Here is a 20,431-nt window from a genome sequence, read left to right on the forward strand (position 1 = left end):
CCTCTCCGCAGACGCCCCTCAGCAAAGCGACTCAAATCGCCGGCAGCCCGGGGCGCCCGGCCCCGTCCCTGCCGCCCGGAGGCCGGGGAGCGCCGCTCACCTTGGAAAGCCCGGGAGGCCGCAGGCGAGCCAGGCGCCCCCACGGGCCGGCGGGCGGGCATCCTCGGCGCCAGCAGGAAGCGTGGCGCGGGCACCCCATTCGCCGGCGCCGCAGGCTGTGGCGGGCAAGAGCGCGCCCGCCGCCCGCGCGGGAGCACCCCAGAGGCCCGCCGCGACCGCGCCGCGCCTCAGCCGTGCCGCATCCGGGTCCCGCGCCGCTGCACTCACCTGCTCAGCGCTCCGCCGCCGCCGCCGCCCGCTCTCAGCTCCCGGGGCGCGGTCAGCAGACCAGGCCGCCGCAACATTCCAGCTGCGGCGCCCCCATCCCAGTCTCCCTCAATCGCCGACCGCCTGACCCGCGCGGCGCTACACCAGCCCGCCGCCCACTGCCATGGCAAGCTCCGCCGCCGCCGTACCGACCGACGGAGCACGCGCGCGCCGCCGCTGTGCCGGCGCGCGCGCGCGCGCGCCTCCCCGCCCCACCTCCCAGCAGCCCTCGCCCCGCCCCGCGCGCCGCTCCGGCCAATCCCCGATCTGCGGTCCGGGCCCTGCCGCGCCGGTCCCAGCTGGGAGGGGAGTTAGGCGGAACCCGCGCCTCTTTCTCCACCGCTGCCCGCCCTGCGGCGGTGGTGCTGTGTGGCAGTTCTGTTTGCAGCTCCGGGAGGATTCGGGATCGGGAATTGCCAGCAAGCTACTTTCTGGAGAGACCCACACCTCCCTCGACCCTCGCAACCGCCTCCGAGAGATTCCTCTGTTCCTACGTTTACTTGCCGGCTTTCTCTTCTCAATCGCTGTCCCCAGTTCTGCGACTTTGAACCGATTGCTAGGTTCCTGGGTACGCACTTTGCTTTTCCTTCTCCGGCTCTGTCACTCCTGTTCTACGGGTGGGGCTGTTAGGTCGGCCTCCCAGCCGCTGACCCTTCAATCCCTGAATTGGCCATCAAAGCCAAAAAATTCAGCCTTTCAAGCCCAAGATTCTTTTTCTGTGTGCTTATTTTTTGCGATAACAACCAGCGTTTATCTGCAGAGCCTTACAGTTTACCCAGCTCTGTTCGCATACCTTATCTCTTGTTATCTTTTGACCTCAACTGGGAAATTTCATGTTTCTCTTTCTTAGTGACTCAGTTGAATTTCTCTTAATGAAAACCAAAATTTTAGCTTACTGTTAAGGTACTCTGTTGTAAAGTTGTGTAATAGCTCAGGTAAACAGTACAGTAGTTTGGGATGAAATCTCAAGTAAACGTAATATAAAGCAAAGGTGACATACAAGCCAGTGATAAAAGAATAGTTTATTTGATCAGTGATCCTGATTTAATTTCTTCATAAGTAGTCAAATCTAGAGCCTTGCCATATTAAAAAATTAGGTTCCAGAAGAGAGAGACATAAAAATATACAGTACAGACAAAAGAAATTTTTTAAAGAATAGTAATATAACTATAGTGAGGGGAAACGTTAAGACGGGAAGCCCAGACTCTTTCCCCCCCCCCAAAAAAATACATAAATACTTTGCAAGTTTCGCATGACATCACACTAAGACAAGTTTTTTATAAAAGAAATAAATAGATGGAGTAGAACTGCACCAAACATGGCAAACACACTATATCTCTAACATAGATGAGTCACTCTAAGTGGATAGGCTACCCATTCCTGTGTTCTTCGGCTTATCTTGTGGCTCAACTGGTAAGGAATCCGCCTGTAATGCTGGAGACCTGGGTTCGATCCCTTGTTTGGAAAGATCACTGGAGAAGGGAAAGGCTGAGTGACTTTGAATAAAAGAAAATTTGGCTTTTTAAAAGTCCACTTGAAGTGAAGTGAAGTGAAAGTTTCTCAGTCGTGTCTGACTCTTTGCAACCCTATGGACTATACAGACCATGAAATTCTCTAGGCCAGAATACTGAACTGGGTAGCCTTTCTCGTCTGCAGGGGATCTTCCCAACCCAGGGATCAAACCAGGGTCTCCTGCATCTCAGGCAGATTCTTTACCAACTGAGCTATCAGGGAAGTGTTTTTATAATATAGGCAACAAGTTTAAACAGGCAAGTAATCGATGAGAAGATCCAAATGATTCATTAAAAAGATGCTTATTGAAAAAAAAAAAAGATGCTTATTTCACTAATATTTGTGGTAAAGCAAATTGAAACAGTAATCCATTTTTCACTCATTAGATTGGCCAACGTTAACAAGACCAATCAATAATACTTGGAGAAACAAGCTCTGATGGGAGTGTAAATTGCCACAAACTTTCTAGGAGTAATCTATTGAAATTTAAATACATAATACTTATTCAAGGACCAAGAAATACATTAACTCCACCCTATTGAAAAATTAAGGAAAATACCAGTTGCAAGGATGGATCCAAGGATTCTATGGCAGGTTGAATGTTGACCCTCCAAAAAATGTGTCCACAGGAACCTGGAAGATGTAATTAAGGAGTGAAGGATCTTGAAATGAGATCATCCAAATTTGAAGTGGGTCCTAAATTCAATGACAGTCATCCTTTCAAGAGAAAGAGGAAGATTTGAGATAGAGACACAGAGTTAAAGGGGATGTAAAGAATGAGGTAGAATTGGAGTAATGCACATAGAAGCTAAAGAATGCCAAGGATTGCAGGCATCTTCCAGAAGCTAGAAGACCACAGAACAGATCCTCAGAGCTAACATCTTGATTTCAGACTTTGGAACTCCAAAAACTGGAGAGAATAAATCTCTGTTGTTTTAAGCCACCCAGTTTGTGGTAATTGTTAAAGCTGCCAAAGGAAATTAATACAGATGCTTATTGTGTTACTTGAAGTGCAAAAGAAACACAAACTAAGAACAATGTGATTGTCCATAGGTAGTGGAATACATGAACCAATTGTACTGTCTCCCTTCTATGCAATATTATCAGCATTGAAAATAAGTTACACCCATCTATATTGACCCAGAGGGATGCCCATGATATATTGCTAAATTGGAAAATGCAAACTGAAGAGTGATAAAGAATGCTATGATCCTATTAGTATATTGCTGACCATTTATAGATATATTCATGCGGTCATCGTAAAAGGGGTGGAAAACTTTAGACTAAGCTGATCACATTGGATAGTTCAGAGGACTGAAGAAGAGGGGTTAGGTGGGAGGGAGTTATCTTTTCCTTTAAAGATATTTGATATCTTACTGTTAAAACCATTGTATGTTTTATCTTATTCCTTTAATAAGTAGAGCTTTAAAGGAAAAAAGCAACTTGTGTCTAGTTTTTAAACCATGATTAAAGTTGTGAACCTAAAGAAAAGGTTCTCTCCAGTTTTTAGAAGATTCAAATGTTCTACATGACCCCCACTTCCCCACTACTGAGTATTGAGTTATATGTTCAGTTTATGATCTTTTGGTGTTTTGGGAAGTGTTTCACCCCTATTTTCCTTCTTGCTTATGAGTACTTCCTTACTTCTGAGTATTTCTTAGGCTCACAAAAATTCATTTTTCTTTTTAAAATTTGAGTGCTTTTCATTTTATAATACAACGGAACTTTATACATTTTATAATGTACAACAGAACACACAGTAGAAGTCTCGGCTATGAATCTCTCTTCACATACAACCAAAGTTGTCAGTTTGTTGAGCATCTTTCTGAATGTATTGTATGAATATATAACCAAGTACAGGTATACTTCCCCATTTTTTCACACCTATGGAAGTGTTTGATTCATGCTTGTTTTTTTTTTTTTTTCACATAATATCTAGCAGGTTGTTTCATATCAGTGCTTATAGAGTTTATGTATTCTTTTACAATTTTACTGCTATATAGAATACAAAAAAAAACTGCCCACATCATAAAATTTTCACAAACAGAACACACCTGTATAACAACTTCTCAAATCAATAGAGAGCATGACAAAATATCTCAGAACACACTGTGATCCCTTTCAGTCACTGCCTTTCTCCCGGGGTAACTACAGTCCCAGCTTCTATCACTGCTGCTGCTGCTATCACTAGAGATTCCTATTTCCTGTTTTTGAACTTTAATTAAATAGATTCATACAGTGTGTGCTTCTTTTGAGTTTGGCTTCTTTTGCTCTACATTTCCTCTACATTGTTTTGATATTCATACACTACTGCATGTAACTGTATTTTGCTGATTTTCATTGTATCTGCATTCTATTTTCTTGTTGTATAATGTTCCATTGTAAGGATATACGCTATATTTAAATGGTCCCTTATTGATGGATATTTTTAGACTATTTCCAGTCTTTTGATGTACAAATAATGCTGTAATGAACAACCTTGAGTCTATATCATTTTGTGCATATGCAAGTGTAACTACAGAATAAATCCCTAGAAGTAGAATTATTGGGTCAATAGGTATCAGTATTTGTAATTTTGAAAGATATTGCCAAATTGCCCTGTCTGTGAAATGTACCCTTTACATTCCCACCAGCAGAATATCTGAGAATTAATTTTCTTAGAATTTTAGAGCTTGGAGCTTGGGGAACTCAGAAATTATATTGTGTACCGTACTCATCTTACACAGAGAGAAATCTAAGCCCTTTGAGGTGAAAAGACTTACACAGAGCCCTAAAATAAGTTACTTATCCCCAAATTCTGAAGAAGGAGACCTGGATGCTGGTCTCGCATATCAGAGAGAGCCGACAAAGCCACAAACATCCTGTCCTGCCCACAGCGCCTGGCATGCTGCCCCTCTCTCCCCTCCTCTTCCCCAACTGCCTTCAAAGACCACTTCAAAAAGACCTAGCCTTCCCCCACAAATACACACACACACTCACCAGGGCCGCCAGCCATGGGAGGAAGGGGACATAAAGTGAAAGGGAGTGGAAGACAGACAGGACTCTGGGGAACCAGACCCCACATGCTTCCAGAAAGCAAAGTAAGAGCTATATAAGACTTTGAATGGAAATTCAATAAAACAGTTACACCCGTGAGCACACACATACACATACACAGGTCATAACTGAATTATGTTATAGTATACAACTGCAAAAATAATGAAGCATTTCTATATGAACTGATCAAGAACAATCTCTAAAATACTATTTTATGAAGTAGGCAAGATGCAGAACAGTAAGTCTGCAACTATTTGTATATGCATAGATTATTATCAGAAAGACACAAGAAACTAACAGTGGTTGCCTTGGAAAAGGAGAACTAGAGATTGGGAAACAAGAGTGGAAGGGAGAATTAGTTTTTATGGTTATTGTGTTTTATGCTCTTTGAAATTTTTATCATGCTCACATATAACCTATTGTATAGTTAGAAATAGACATATATATATATAAAGAAATCATATAAAAGAGATATAATTTAGCCAGAGATATGACTATCACTGAGGAAGGAGAGACAAAAAACAAGAAAGGAAGGGGTGGACCCTAGTAAGGGAGCATGTGAGGCAATGAGGGCACTAGAAGGACAGGAAGTAGACTCAGGGACCAGCCTCACAAATCAAGAAGTCTGATCACACTGTATTTTAAGTGCAATTTGTCTTCAACTCTATTAACTTGCTTTCCTTGTGGCTCAGCTGGTAAAGAATCTGCCTGCAATGCAGGAGACCTGGGTTCAATCCCTGGATTGGGAAGATCCCCTGGAGAAGGGAAAGGCTACCCACTCCAGTATTGTGGCCTGGAGAATTCCATGGACTGTATAGTCCATGGTCTCGCAAAGAGTCGGACATGACTGAGTGACTTTCATCATCTATTAACTTGCAAGTCTAGAATGGTGCCATTCAGTAAAGAAACATAAGTTGAATGTTGAAAAAAAATAAATCAGGCACTTCTAAAACCAATTAGCTCTGGTATGCAGAGTTAACTAGATCAAAGATTGTAGCTCTGATTCCCAAGAGGTTTGGGTGTGACTCTGCCTTGTGGAATGTCAGTTATTTATCAACAAAGGCTCTACCCTGTTTTTTGTTGTGGACAAGCCACTTGAAACTGCAGTTTAACCTGTTTTTATAAATAAGGATGTAATGTAATTAATGTTTTAAATAATCTGCTAACTTAAATAACTGGAATCCAGAATTTTCAGGCCCATTAAGGAGGAGTCAGAAGCAGAAATGCCTCAAACAGCCTAGGGGCTTGCTTACATTTTCACCCTGATAAATCCATTACTGAAATTTTATTGGAGAGCCTATATTCAGATCCTTTGACAGCACTCAGGACCTAGTATCTGCACAACAAAGCCCAAATTTCAAAGGGAATTTCTTTAGCTAAAAAGATGAGCTTCATCAGAGACTTTTTTTCAAGTAGACTGCAAACCAAAGAGTTGACTTTACTTACTGCTTCTTAATCAAGTCTTTATTTCAAAATGTAAGTAGAGGAGATGGTTTGACTTTTTGCAGCAACTTTGATTCTTCAGTCAAGCCCAGCTCACAGGTCTAGAGTAGTCTGGAAATACTTATGCAAGTGAATGGGGAAGCTAGCAGGTACAGGATGGGTCTGGAAAACAGAAACCTGGATTGCTCAATCTGAAAGGGTGGGGACCAAAGCAAAATGTGAAATGGCTCCTCCAGTCCTCAATCCCCCAAATTGGTCAAGATGCAGATAAATGTACAAGGATCAAGACTTACACATTCAGAGGGTTCAGGGATGTTACATCCAGATGGAACTTCCAGAATGAAATCAGCAAGTATTTGTCATGTCAAATTTCAATAATACACAACTCTTTGGAGGGGAAAAAAAATAAATAAAATCTCGGATTCTTGAGAATATTCACCAGCAATAGCCCCAGGCACTGGATAAATGATGGAGATACGGGGGTGGACAAAACAATATGATTCCTACAGCGCCTGCAGCAGAGAAAGAAACAGTCTTTAATGAAATCATCACATGATTAACTGCACATTACAGCAAAATGCCATAAGGTAGGGGCACCTGAAGCTTTAAAAGTAATACCAGAGGAATTGACTGAGAAGAGAAAGCAAAACTTTCCCTAAGGAAAGGCAAACTTGCTTCAGTCTGAAGGAAAATTAGACTAAGCAAAGAGTGGGAGTCAAAAGTGTCATAATCGGGGACTTCCCTGGTGGTCCAGTGGCTAAGACTTCATGTTTCCAGTGTCAGGGGCTGGGCTCAATCCCTGGTCAGGGAACTAGATCCCAGATGCTGCAACTGAAGATCCTGAATGCCACAACTAAGACCTGGCAAAGTCAAAGGGTCACAATTAGGGGGAAAAACAAAACAAAACAGCCAAGGCAAGGGTCCTATGGCAGGAGGGAGCATGGCTATTTAAAAAATGAAAAAGATGGGCTGGAGTGCTGGAAGCCTGATATTGTTGTTGAATTGGTCGACTAGATCAGCTTCAGGGTTCTAGCCCCAGCAGAGACCTCTTGTCTCAGGGAGGTTCTTTTTCCAATCAGATTCACACATCCAATGAGGAAACCTATGGTGAAACTAGACCAGCAGGATCTTTACTCAATGGCCAGAGAGTGGAGAAGCAGGATTCTAACTGGCAAATCAACTTCTCAACCCAATTCTGATGGAGACACCATACATACTGCAAACTCAGAGTAAAAGGGATTTGGGAAGAGTAGGAGGAATATTCATGAGTTATTGGAGAACAGGGGTGTGGTTGGGACCTGGCATAGATGCAGCCCTTGCTTTCAGTCCTCCTAGAGGCTTTTCCGGTTGTTGTCATGGCGATTGCCAACTGTCAAGGCCTGATGGCTATTTCACTGAGCATGCTAATGCATTCCAGTGAGCATATAATGAGGCTCAAGATGTATTGCAAGTCAAATCTTCCACCATATTAGGTTTAAACAGTTATTTTTTTCTCTCTGCAGCTCTTAGAATTTTATAAGAGCTTGGAGCCTGGAGACTTACATTGTATACCCTACTCATCTTACACAGGGACAAATCTGAGCCCTTAAAGGTGAAAAGCCTTACACAAAGCCCTAAAACAAGTTACTTATCATCCCCAAATTCTGAAGGAGGAGGCCTGGATGCTGGTCTCCAAGATCCATAGCACTTATCCATTCTCAACATAGGTTTCCTTGTTGGATGTGTGAATCTGGGGTCGCAAAGAGTCAGACACGACTGAGCGACTGAACTGAACTGAACTGAACTAGTCCTCCAATTAGGTAACAATATCATGCTTCCTGCACTTCTGCAGATCTTTTTGATTTTTCAAATACCCATGCTCCCTCCTACCACAAGACCCTTGCCTTGGCTGTTTTGTTTTTTTTCCCCTTGAAGCTCAGTAAGAGTAATCAGTTTCCACTTGAGAGCAGGGCAAGTGTATGATTCTGGGGCAACAGCCTTGGTAACAGTATGAGACCCTTGGTAGAGATTACCACCACTTGCTAATATTTCCAATTCTCTTCTCCTGCAGAGCCCTATACTTCCTTGCTCCCTTAGAGTTAGATGGAATCCTTACAGTTGAATGCAGACATAAGGCTTGCTTTGGCCAATGAAATATGAGCAGAAGTGGCATCTGCTACATCTCAGTGGAAGCGTTTAAGACACAGAGTGTGTTTTTCTCCAGATCCTCTCCTTTCCACATGCTGATGTAAAGGTACCAGAAGAAAGGATCAGTGCTGTGGATCTTGGAGCTAACACTTGAAGAATGGCTACCCTGCAAAGCTGACAGGAGCAGACTGGGTATGAACCTTCGCCATGTTCCACCATTGTGATTTAGAAGTTGTTTGTAATTGCAGTAAACCTAGCAAACCTATACCTTACTGACACAATCCCACATTTGAAAAACTCCTCAGAGGAAACACATAACCCAAAGGAAAAACACTAAATTAATTCAGAATTTACACAGACTTTCTTTCATCTACAACTATATCTACATCTCATCCTCATTCATAGGCCTTTATTCAGTTATAAATTTCCATATCTAGCTTTTCAGAACCGCATCTGACTTGCAGCTTCTGACTTTGAGTCTTAAACACTGAAGAAGAGTGTCTTTTTTTTTCATTTTATAAAATTGAATGGAAAACATTTATCAAGTACCACTCTACTATTAGCACCAAACTAAGTATCTGAATTCATTCATTTAATGTTCCTAACAAACAAAATGAAGGCCTATTACTATATACATTTTCTAGATGAGAACACTAAGGCTCAAGTGTACTTGTATTTCCTACCAGATTGTAAATTCCTTGGAGACAAGATATGGTATTGCTGTTCAGTCGCTAAGTCGTGTCCGACTCTTTGTGATCCCGTGGACTGCAGCATACCAGGATTCCCTGTCTTTCACTATCTCCTGGGGTTTACTCAAACTCACGTCCCCTGAGTCAGTGATACCATCCACCCATCTCATCTTCTGTTGCCCCCTTCTCCTCATGCCCTTAATCTTTACCAGCATCAGTCTTCCAATGAGTCAGCTCTTCACATCAGGTGGCTAAAGTATTGGAGCTTCAGCTTCAGCATAAGCGTTTTGTTTGTTTAAGAGTTATTTATTTTTGGTTGCACTGGATCTTTGTTGATGCATGCAGGCTTTCTTTAGTTGCAATGAATGGGAGCTACCCTTTGTTGCTGTGTGCAGGCTTCTTGCAGTGGCTTCTCTTGTTGCAAAGCACTGGTTCTAGGTCACACGTGCTTCAGTAATTGCGGTACGTGGGTTCAGTAGTTGTGGCTCACAGGCTATAGGGCACAGGCTCAATAACTGTGGCCCACAGGCTTAGTTGCCCTGTGCCATGTGGGTTCTTCCCAGATCAAGGGTCAAACCTGTGTCTCCTCATTGGCAGGTGGATTCTTTACCACTGAGCCACCTAGGAAGCCCATGGTATGGTGTTTATTTCTATACTTCCCACAGTTGACACAGGGCCTCCCTCTCAGTGAGTCTTCAGCAAATATTTATTAGATTTCTTTACCCGAATCCACACAGCAAGTCATGCAACAGGGATTCAAACCCCATCTGCTCAGGACAATAGCCCCAGTTCCTTCCATACCATACTCACCCCACTGTAGCCTCCCTGAGTTCTATTCCTCCAGGTTCTTAATTAATTCAGTGAATTCTAGGAATATGCAATTTATGACCCAACCATACATGACAGTGGGGAAAAGTTTTTTTGTTTTTTTTTTTAATTTTGTATTCAGCTTTGAAAAACATTAAGTCATCTGTTATTTGAAAAAGAAAGAATAGAGAAAACACACCTAATTGTACGTATGATTAAATGGCTTGAGGATGTTACACAAGCCAATCAAAGCACAGAAACCCAGAGTTCACCCTGCAAGAGCATCCTGAAATTGTGTCTCTACTTCCACTCTGGATTTTTGAATGAGAATGAGCTTCCCAGGTGTTATTTTCCAAAGATGACATGACTTAATATCTGTAGGTCTGGATTGCTCTGAAATGGAAAGATAGTATCTTATCATACTTTAGTCCAAGCAGCTTCATGCAGAGCTTCCAAACCTTTTTGACCCAACCTACAATAAAAGATGCATTTTACTGCAACCCAGTAAGTACATAAGGAGGGATGTGTGTATATGTGTATTTGTAATATTATATAATGAAATAAGAATGTGATGGAATAACACACATCATGTGTGATGCATTTTGATGTTTTCTAGGCCATTTCTATTTTCTGTGCTATACTAGTTCATGTTTTAAGAATTGTAGTTGCAATCCACCAAGTTAATTTTACTATCCATTGAGTCTTACAGTTTGAAAATTACTGGTCTAATGCAAATATAGAAGTGATGAGGAGCAACAGAGAGGCCTGGTGTGCTGCAGTCCATGGGGTTGCAAAGAGTCAAACACGACTGGGCAACTAAACAACAAGCAACACTCCTTGAACGCAGGAATATGTGTGTGTTCAGTCACTAAGTTGTATCTGACTGTGAACCCATGGACTGCCAGACAGGCGTCTGTGTTCACAGGATTTTCCAGGCAAGTGTACTGGAGTAGGTTGCCATTTCCTCCTCCAGAGAATCTTCCCAACCCATGGATCAAATCCAAGTCTCCTGTGTCTCCTGCATTGTCAGGCAGATTTTCTACCACTGAGCCATCTGGGAAGCCCTGAATCCAGGGATACATATCTTATTTACTTGAATCTTTAGCACCTATCACTTCCTTTTATTTATTTATTTTTCTGGATAAATAAGGGAATGAATACCTACCGTAGGCAACCAAAGTGGGAGCTAAGTATGCAACCAAGAGCAAAACTAAGAGCTAAAGCTGAGGGAATCCTTGCTCTGATGGAGGTTATAGCCTACTGAGGGAGACAGACTTTCAACCAATACGAAACTAAATAAAAAACTATTTTTGAATTACAAAATTGCTATAAGAATGTCAGCAGATATATGTAACAATGTGTGGGGCTAGGGAACAATGTGTGGGGCTAGGGGTGGCATCTCTCAGAGTGATGTTTAAGCTGAGACCTAAGATCCAAATAGAAGTTAACCACGTGGGATGCAGCTAGAGATTATCATACTAAGTGAAGCAAGTCAGAAAGAGAAAGACAAATACCATATGATATCACTTATATGTGTCATCTAACAAATGAACCTATCCACAAAACGGACTCATAGACATAGAGAACAGACTTGACGTTGCCAAGGGTGGGGGCAGGGGAGCAATGGCCTTCCAGTTTGGAGTTGGTAGATGCAAACTATCACATTTAGAATAGATAAACAACAATGTCCTGGGACTTCCCTGGTGGTTCAAGGGTTGAGACTCCCTGCTTCCACTGCAGGGGCAGGAGTTTGATCCCTGGTTGGGGAAGTTCCACATACCTTTTAGTGCAGAAAACAAAACAAACAAACAAAAAAACAAGATCCTAATGTGTAGCACAGGGAACTATATTCAATACCCTATGATAGACAATTATGAAAAATAATATTTAAAAAAGAATGTCTATATGTGTATAACTGAGTCCCTTTGCTATACAGCAGAGATTGGCACAGCATTGTAAATCAACTATACTTCAAGAAAAAAAAAAAAGAAATTGGCCACATAGGATGTGAGTGGCAAAGAGGTGGGGAGAGCATTCAAGGCAGAGGAAAGAGCACCCGTATCAGTGAACAGAGGCAACAAGGAGTTAGGTACACGTGAAATCTCTCCTCACACAGAGTCTGCAGAAAGAAGCCTGGACCTCTATTGGATCTGTCCCCACTTTTCCTTTAGAAGCCCTGACCTCTTACTCTACAAGGATCTGGTGGGACTGCTTTGGAGGAGCTTTGCTCTTATCTCACAGGCATGAGTTGGGGCCCAGCCAATCAGAGCTCTGCACCTACCTGACCACAATGATGAATGTGATTCATTCAGGGAAGAGCAGGTGGCTTTAACTGGATCAAAGTCCCCTTTATAATTTGTATGTGGAAAGGGTCTTTTTTCCTCTGGAACTCTGGATATAAGTAAAGCCAGAGCTCTCTTCCATTGTGTGAAGGAGTAGGTTAGAAAATGAAACCAAATGCAGAGGAAAAGAGTGCTAAGAGCAGGAGGAATAGAAGAAGAAAGAACATCAATTGAAACTCTGGGTCCAGGACTTCCCTGGTAGTCCAGTGGTTAAGACACCACACTTCTGTTAGGTAGTTAGAATAGGGAAAAGGAGTCCAAAATGGCGTTGGCTAAAAGACCTGGAAGGGAAAAGCCCGCAAAAATAGAACAAAGGAAGGTCCGAGGACCGGAGTGAGAACCTCAGGTAAAACAAACAACACTCCTGGCTGGCCCAGTTTACATAAGACAGGCCCAGGGACAGAGAAACGTATAAAAAGAGGAGCCAAAGCCCTCTTCGCTCTCTCTCTCTCCTGCACGATGGGGCGCTCTTCTCTTCCCGTCTTTGGATCGAAGTGTCCTCACACCTCGAAGATGGATTTTCCTGCTATCATCTAAATAAAATAGAGCTGTAACACTGAGCTGTAACACTGATTTATTTAAGAGCTATAATACTGGTCTGTCCAAGACCCAAGAGCTGTGACCCACCAGGGGGCTTCAATGTCCATCACTCCAAATTTTTGTTGTGACGAGACAAAGAACCGAGGAGCATACACTCACCTGACACTTCCACGGCAGGGAGCATGGGTTCAATCCCTGGTCTAGGAACAAAGATCCTACATACTGTGAGGCCAACAAAAGAGAAAAGAACAGAAACAAAAATAACAACAAAATCCCTGTGGGCCCAGATTGCCTCAAGCCAGAACCAGCAATACTTCATAATTGTTTGAGCTAATAGTTCCATTCTTCCCTATTACTGGTTTTATTTGCAACTGACTATTTGCAACTGACGGCAAGTGTGAAAGGAAGGGTAGAAAGCCAATTAATTTCTTTTTTAAAGAAGAAATATGTTTGTGGGGTCACATACACACTTCTTCCATGAATGGGAAATTTGCCTGGAATATGCCAGGTTTCAAGATTTCCAGATTTATGAGATTGTCGTTTTCTCCCTTCTTTCCTTCCTTCCTTCCTTCTTTCTCTCTCATTATTTTATCAGCTGAGTGGAGAAATGTTAGGGGAGTTTTTAGAGAAAGCTGGAAAGCTACAATATATTCCCAGCTAGAAAAAAATATCTAGATAATGTGGCTTAAATGAAGGTGTGCTGCCAACAATAGAGATCAAGAGAAGCAAATTTAGGAACAATTTTGGTTGAGTTGCTAGGACTTGGTCATGGATTAGATACAAGGGACTGAACTGTCTAGATGAATGGATAAAATGGCTAATTAACAAATGCTGAGTTAAACAGTCACAGAGTAGCTGGAATGTCTTAGACCCTGTAGTAGGAGCTAGGATAGCAGAGGTGAAAGCAGTCTTTGCCTTCAAGGATTTTACAGAAGAGGAGCCCTTAACATTCAGAAGAGAAACAAAAAAATGAGCAATAACAACAAACCAAACCAAGAGTAGTGAAGGGCTCACCTGGAGTTGAGAGAATGAGCTTTGTAGTCCCAGATGTGGGGGCCTTAGCCTTGCCTTTGGAAGACAGGACTTGTGTTGATGTGTAACCTAGTCCGCAGATTCCTCAGGCTGTTGTAGGGGTCAGCAGAAGGACTTGGAATGGCATTGAGAGGACAGTGTTTGAGGGGAAGGAAAAAAGAGGGGGGTAAAACTGTGTGCAGGGTGGAATTGCTGAGTTTCCAGCTGCATAAGATTTGGAGAAACAAGAGGTATGAGAGTAGCTGCTTTATGATGATTGAATGGGAACATCTAAGGACAGTATCAGGCCAGTTATCTCAGAGGCCATATGATTAAATGCTTGGATTGCATGCTTTATTGAACCAAGGAAAAATACATATGGAAAAGCAAGGGGAAAGAGTTAGAGTCGGTTGTCACATTTAAGATAGGAAGCAAAGAGGTATAAACATGGGAGAATTTGAATCATGGGGGAACACAGGGCTTGTATATTGTCCCTTAGTTGCATTAGCCTTCCCTGCTAATGGTGAGTTACAGACCAGAGTTTTGAGGTTTGAGCAAAGTTATGCCTATGGATGGAAATTTCCTCATCAATAAACAAATGCCAAAGAAATGCCTACAGCAATATACTTGGCCACGGATATTGCTCACCAATTAGTCAGCTGAGCAGTTATGAGTTTTATTTATATATTTTTGAGAGGATGGAGCCACAGTGGTTGCTATCTTCTTCATTAAGATTTCATGCATGAATATTTAGTGCCTTATATATTTAGGGTATCATGAATGCTTAGAATTCCAGTACCTCACATATATTTAGTACCTCAGAAATATTAGGTGGGCTTTCCAGGTGGCGCTAGTGGTAAAGAATCCCCCTGCCAATGCAGGAGACATAAAAGATGCAGGTTCGATCCCTGGATCAAGAAAATCCCCTGGAGGAGGACATGGCAACCTACTCCGGTATTCTTGCCTGGAGAATCCCATGGTCAGAGGAGCCTGGCAGACTACAGTCCATGGAGGTTGCAAAGAGTCAGACACGACTGAAACAACTTGGCACACATGCACAGAATACTAAGTATCTCTTGGTCCCTCCATCTTTCCTCTCTGTGTTTAAACTCACACATCTTGTACTTACTACCTTTTTTTAAAAATTGATATAGGCTTGTCATGTGTTTGTTTGTTTTGCTTTTTAGGTCGTGCCACTCAGCCTGTGGGATCTTTGTTCCCCACTAGGTATCAAACCAGTGTCCCCTGCATTGGAAGTACAGAGTCTTAACTACTGGACTACCAGAGAAGACCCTGTACTTACTATCTTTACTTCACAAATCTATATAGGGTTTTGCCTTCATCTTAAAAAACTATAAACTTGTTCTTTTTCTAAAATAGACTCAAATAGTCTAGAAACAAATGCACAATGCCAGTAAGACTTCCAGGTCTTCAAGCTGGAGGAGCTTCCGCAAAGGGGTGAAAACTACTCCGGCCAAGAGGGCCTGAAGCCCTGGCAAAGGCTCTTCAGATACCAAAGAGGAAGGGGACCTTCTTCTTCAGGAGTCAAGAGCTGAAAGCAGGAAGGGAAGAGGGGCAGCCAGAGCCTTCCAAGGGGTGCTTGGGGGACAGTAGCCAGAGGTGTGATAGGGAAGCAACTGGAATAAGCAGAGCAGCCTAGCATCCAACCGAGACAGGTAGGATGGTTGACACCCAAAGTTGTAGCAAGTGGCTTTTCCCTAGGACTCCAAGAATGGGGAATTAAGGGAAGACGTGAGAGGAAGCCGGGCTAGGTCCAGCCCAGCCCTGCCCAGCCCTCAGTCATATGAATAAAGACCAGCTCATACCAGGACTCCCCAGGTTTCTTACAAATCTGTCACTTCCTTAAAGTTGGTTATTTTTGTTATTCCTCGTTTCCCTGCAGCTCAACTAGTAAACTGAATAAGCTTTAAGCAAAGAAAGGAGGAAGTGCAACGGGGCGGCGGGGGTTGGGGGGGGGGGGGGTTGGCTACTTAAAAACCGGTCTGGGGAGCTGAGAACATCCCCAGATGGGGTAGGTGGGGGTTGGATGGCTGTGAATGGACAGCACCCAGGGGGTCTGAGGAGAGAGGGAAAGGAGTCCATTGCGGTGGAGGTGTGAATGCTGGCTGGGGTGAGGGGTGGGGGTGGGGGTAAGAGCTCAGTTAGCCCCTCAGGCTACACTTGGGCTTTCTAAAACCGCTTCGCTTTGTAGTCAGAGGTGTAGGAACTGACTGCTGTGGAAAGGGGGAAGTGTGGGAAGCAGTTCTGCCCCCTCCCTCCCTGCTCCCACCGTTCACTGGGCTGCCTCTTCCATCACTGTACCCTCATTGTCTGCTCTCTGTAGGTCTCCCCCGCCAGACCGTGAACGTCCCAGGAGCAGGCCCTGTGTCCGATTCACCTCTTTCTGCCTCACAATGTGGCCCAGCATGGGGCCCGACACTTGGAAGTTTCTCAAAGAGTTACTTGTTGAATGAATGAACAAATGAATGCTTTCTCCAAACTACACTGAACTCTGGATGGGATTTACAAAGAAGGAAAGGCCTGATTACCCACTTATCCTGTACCTCCAGGATTCCAGAAGGCAATGAGCCCCTAAGGTTTGGTTTCCGTGTTTATATGTATTTTCCTAAGGATAGGATTCTGAATCATTCATCAGATTTTCAAAAGGGTGTGTGTCCCCCAGAAGGATAATCACTTAAGAACATAGTCCAAGATGGATGTTTTATATAAATTGTCTTCCAATTCATTTTCCTGAACTGAATTACTTTTTCTTCCCAACACTACTGCTTTCTTCCTATATATAATCTCTTGGGGTGTGTTACTTTGTAATGTCAGAATCTTCCGTTCATCTGAGGAAATGGTAAGGAGATGCCAATGAGGTTCAAGACATGCTACCCCAAAATATGACACCTTGGCCTATTAAATACCTTAATCAGAAGGAATTTTAAAAAGCAGCAGAGGGACTTCTCTGACCGTCCAGTGGTTAAGACTCTGTGTTTCCACTGCAGGGGGCTCAGGTTTGATCCCTGGTTAGAGAACTGAGAGCCCTCATACTTCTTGGTGCAGCCAAAAGTTTAAAAATAAAATAATAATTTTAAAAGACAATAAAATTTTTAAAAATAAAATAATACTAAAAAGTGGCAGAAGCAGGATGGTCATTCTGACCTCCCTACCCTTCTTCCCTGAAACAGGTCATAAAACTCCCTTGTGAAAGTACCCTCCCTAAACCAGGAGGAAGGAGAACTTTCTTGTTGCCAGGAACAGTGAATTTGGGGCAGAGGCTATATAAACAAACTGTGTTTAAGCTAACCGTTATCTTCCTAGTTACTTCTTGGCCATTTACTACTCCTAGCCCAAACCCTCTGTCTTGTCAATTCTTCACACATTCATTATTTGCCTAAGAGATGGAAAAGCTTCCTGCTCTGATCATGTCTTCATTCACTTGTGAAGAGCTAAATAAAAATGTATTAAAAGTTGTATGCAAAAAAAAAAAAAAAAAAGTTGTATGCAGTTTTCCTGTTAACCTGTCTTTGCCAGTTTCATTTTCATACCCAGCCAGGGGTCCTAAGAGGGCAACTTTTTCCTCCTATCCCCTGCCTCAGCCAAAGCGCCCTTGTTCATTTCTCCCACACTCCCAGCTCCTTTGTTCCACATTTTGCAGGTGGGAAGATAGTGTGGAGGGGGTGTGGGGCTTGTTGGAAGTGAGACCTCAAGGGCAGAGGCAGAACCCGGAAGAGAGCTGTGGAGTCACCCTGCTACCTAATCCAGCTGTCCGCGCCTGCATAACAATGGAAGGAAAGAGGAAGTGGGAAAGAATCAGGTCATCTAGTTGAATTAGAAGGGGAATTACCAAGACCCTGGAGCAGAGGTGAAGCAGCTCCCAGAAAGAAGGGCTGAAGACAGCACACAAAGACGAGGAGTGGGGAAATTAGTAACAGATATTCACTCGTGTCCAGAAGCAAAAAAGTCAAAAGCCCAGAGCTGAACTGCTCAGGCACTGAGGAAAGCTGAGATTGGCAGGCAGGTCTGGGCCGGGGCAGGATCCCCAGAGGAAGACAGAAAGCTCCAAGCCCCGCCAGGATTTCTTGGCGGCTGCCTTGGCCTAATACTGAGTATCGGTGCCTCAAGGGAAGGATGAGTCAGTGCCAACAGATCCAACTTCAGGGTAAAAGCCACTGGAAGGCACTGGGCAAACACGTTTCCTATGAGAGGGCTCTCTCACCACCCAAACCCTGGCCCTATGCAGGAAACTAGGGGGTCCCTGGCCCCTGCAGAAGAGCTCCTTCTCTGAGAGAATGAGAGTGAAGTGCCCAGGTAATCTACCTTCTTTCCTCTACAGGAGGTTTCTGCCAGACATGCTGCCTATTAGTTTCATAAAGCTATCTAAAGCCAAGGTTGGCAGAGCACAGAGGGCAAAGGGGTGAGTCCCAGCTGATGGCTGTGACTGTCACACCTCGCTGCGGGAGGCAAGGAAACCTGGAAACTAAAGAATATTCTCGGTCTCGGGCGTGGCTGTAAGTACACAGAGTGCTTGGGTGCCTCACAGGGGAGACTGAGGAATGGTGTGGGGATCTGGCCAACTGGCGTGTGGTTCCTTTGAAGAAGGTAAGTTCCACCACCCCATCATGGCATTCAGGATTGTTGAAAGGATGGCAGGACCGGTTGCATCACTCAGCCTGCGAGCTCAGCACTCAGCCTGTGAGAGCGGTTCACAGAGGCTAAGGAACCGACGATTATATTGCATGTAAGGGAAAGATTGCCATCTTTGGAGGAAGTTTGAGATAGGTGACTTTGCTTATATGGTTTTGTGGGGATTTTTTTTTTTTTTTTTTAGGAGCTTCCCTGGTAACTCAGCTGGTAAAGAATCCATCTGCAATGCAGGAGACCCGGTTTGACTCCTGGGTCGGGAAGATCCGAGGGAGAAGGAATAGGCTACCCACTCCAGTATTCTTGGGCTTCCCTGGTAGTTCAGCTGGTAAGGAATCTGCCTGCAATGTGGGAGACCTGGGTTCAATCCCTGGGTTGTGAAGCCATTTACCACAGATTGGGACTTGAACCTATGTGCTGGGACTCGAACCCAGCCAAAACCCTGCTTGGGACTTGAACCCATGTGGCTGGGACTCAAACCCAGTCAAAACCCTTGGTATTTGGTTTCAGGACCTAGTGAAGCTCAGGTTCTTGATGTTTCATTGCAGAAAGAATTCAGTGAGAGTGATAGGTAAATCAAAGTGATAGGTAAATGGATTTATTCAGAATCAGAGAGAAGCACACTCCACAGAGTCTGGGCTGTTGCAGAGGGCGAGTGCGACCCCGAAATTTGGTGTGGTTAGTTTTTACAGGCTGGGTAATTTCATATGCTAATCAGTGGGAGGATTATTCCATCTATTTTTGGGAAGGGGCAGATATTTCCAGGATTTGGGCCACTGCCCACTCCTTGGTCTTTTAGCAGTGCCTTGAAACTGTCATGGCACCTCTGGGTGTGTCATTTCACTTGCTGATTGAGGATCAAGGTCTAGTCTTGTCTGCCATCTTAGTACCATTTGATTCTAATCAGTTTATGTTGTGTCCTTGGGCTATGTCATTCTTTCAAAAGTTGTGCCTTGCCCCTTTCCCTCCTGTTACAGTTGGGATGATCCCCTGGAGAAGGGAAAGACTACCCACTCCAGCATTCTGGTTTGGAGAATTCCATGGGGTTACAAACAGCTGGACACAACTGAGTGACTTTCACTTCACTCTTTTTAATTTTGCTATTTTGTGGGGTTTTCTGACCAAACCCTGGGTCTTGTGGGATCTTAGCTCACTGACCAGGGATTGAACCAGTACCCCCTGCAGTGGGATCATGGAATCCTAATCACTGGACCACCAGGGAACTCCTCTAAATGTGCCATTTTAACTAACCATGTTTTAATTATACAGTAATTAATTACATTCACAATGCTGTACAACTATCACTACTAACTAATTCCAAAACCTTTTTTTTAATTTGGCTGTGTTTGGTGGTAGTTGCAGCATGAGAGATATTTCACTGTGACACACAGACTCTTTAATTGTGAACTCTCTAGTTGTGGTGTGCAGGCTCCAAAATTCAAGGGTTCAGTAGTTGCAGCCAAGGACTTGGTTGCAACAGGGCATGTGGGATCTTACATCCATGTCCCCTGCAACGCAAGGTGGATACTTAACCACTGGACCACCAAAGGTCCCTCCAAAACTCTTCCACCGCTCTGAACAGAACCTTTGTACTCCTCTGTGTGCTTGTTTCTGTGGCTGTTTTTTTCCCTAGAATATGGTGATCCTTGTACTGGCAGAGTCTTGCCTGGTCAGTCACACCTAGTCGAGTTCTCCTCACCTGAGTTTCTTTCATCACAGGATTGCCAAGAGTTCTTTCTGTGTAAACAGTACTGATACTTTTGCCCTACATATGCATACCTATTTCAACAAAGCAGGTATTCGATCACACTACCTCAAAACTTAGTGCTTAATACTACAACCCTTTCACTGGCTCACAATACTGTCAGTCATCAGTTTGAGCAGAGCTCAACTGGGCATTTCTTCTGGTAT

The 20,431-nt window shown here is 43.6% G+C and overlaps 1 protein-coding gene and 1 long non-coding RNA gene across 3 annotated transcripts in view; one reads left to right on the top strand and one right to left on the bottom strand.

Annotated features, from left to right (window-relative positions):
- The window catches only part of PIK3CB (phosphatidylinositol-4,5-bisphosphate 3-kinase catalytic subunit beta), a 181,214-nt gene extending 180,667 nt beyond the window's left edge, over positions 1–547 (bottom strand). Inside the window, exon 1 of one of the 2 annotated variants that reach the window (XM_043874129.1) lies at positions 328–547. The gene's annotated coding sequence lies outside the window, so the exon portion shown is untranslated. Of the gene's footprint in view, positions 1–100; positions 124–327 lie in introns of those variants that run through there. The other variant, XM_043874130.1, reaches the window with a different exon arrangement.
- A 17,853-nt stretch (positions 548–18,400) lies between these two features.
- The window catches only part of LOC122675654, a 33,424-nt gene continuing 31,393 nt past the window's right edge, over positions 18,401–20,431 (top strand). Inside the window, exon 1 of the long non-coding RNA XR_006335310.1 lies at positions 18,401–18,478. This is a non-coding gene — a long non-coding RNA (uncharacterized LOC122675654). The remainder of the gene's footprint in view (positions 18,479–20,431) is intronic.

This window comes from Cervus elaphus, chromosome 19, assembly GCF_910594005.1.
Source record: "Cervus elaphus chromosome 19, mCerEla1.1, whole genome shotgun sequence".
Classification (NCBI taxonomy): Eukaryota; Metazoa; Chordata; class Mammalia; order Artiodactyla; family Cervidae; genus Cervus; species Cervus elaphus.